The following is a 1,240-nucleotide window of genomic DNA, read 5'->3' as shown; positions in this document are numbered from 1 at the left end:
ATATATATATATATAATCACTAGCAATCTGGTTTTGTCTCTCTAGAGAACCCTGTCTAACACACACACCTTTCCTGAATTTAAACTATTCACTGCTCCCTTGTTCCATTCGCAAAACTGCCCCCTGATCCATGTGCAAGTTTCTCATGAGCACAATGAAATGTTCTGGAATTCCCATTCTTCTCAAGGTTACCCATAGTTTGTTATGATCCACACAGTCGAATGCCTTGGAATAGTCAATAAAACACCAGTAAACATCTTTCTGGTATTCTCTGCTTTCACCCAAGATCCATGTAACATCAGCAATGATAGCTCTTGTTCCACTTTCTCTTCTGAATCTAGCCTGAACCTCAGACAACTCCCTGTCAATGTACTACTGCAACTGGTGTTGGATGATCTTCAGCAAATTATTTACTTGCATGTGATATCAAGGATAGTGTTCTACAGTTTAAACATTCTGTTGGATCATCTTTAAAAAATTTGTTTTAATGGGTACAAATAGGGATCTCTTCAAGGCAATTGGCCAAGTAGCTGTCTTCCAAATTTGCTGACATAGACCACTGAGTGCTTCTAGTGCTTCATCAACTGGTTGAAACATTTCAATTGGTAGTCCATCAATTCCTGAAGCCTTGTTTTTGGCTAATACTTTCAGTGATGCCTGAACTTCTTACTTCAGCACCATTGGTTCTTGCTCATTTGTTACCTCCTGAAATGGTGAGATGTTCACTGATTCTTTTTTGTACAGTGACTTTGTCTATTCTTTTCACCTAGTTTGGATGCTCCCTGCATTGTTCAATGTTTCCCCCATATTGTTGTTGTTAGTTGCCATCGAGTTGGCTCTGAGCCACGGTGACCCGTGCACAACAGACTGAAACACTGTGCCATCTTCACAGTTGTTCCTATACCTGAGCCCATTATTGCAGCCACTGTGTCAATCCACCTCATCAAAGATTTCCTCTTTTTCACCATCCCTCCACTTTACAAGCAAGAAGTCCTCTTCCAGGGCCTTGGCTCTACTGACAATATGTCCAAAGTATGTAACACGAAGTGTTGCCATTCTTGCCTCTAAGGAGCACGTTGGCCTTACTTCTTCCAACACAGATTTGTTTGTCCTTTCAGAATCTTTCCATATTGCAACTTACAGCTTGAATTTGTCCTTTTAGAATCTTTCCATATTGCAATTTACAGCTTGAATTTCTTTCTTCAGCTCTTTCAGTTTAAGATATGCTGAGCCTTTTCAT

Source organism: Echinops telfairi, unplaced genomic scaffold, assembly GCF_000313985.2.
Source record: "Echinops telfairi isolate 266 unplaced genomic scaffold, ASM31398v2 ScPeMD7_3533;HRSCAF=4204_0, whole genome shotgun sequence".
Lineage (NCBI taxonomy): Eukaryota > Metazoa > Chordata > Mammalia > Afrosoricida > Tenrecidae > Echinops > Echinops telfairi.
Note: the sequence above shows the minus strand (reverse complement) of the source record.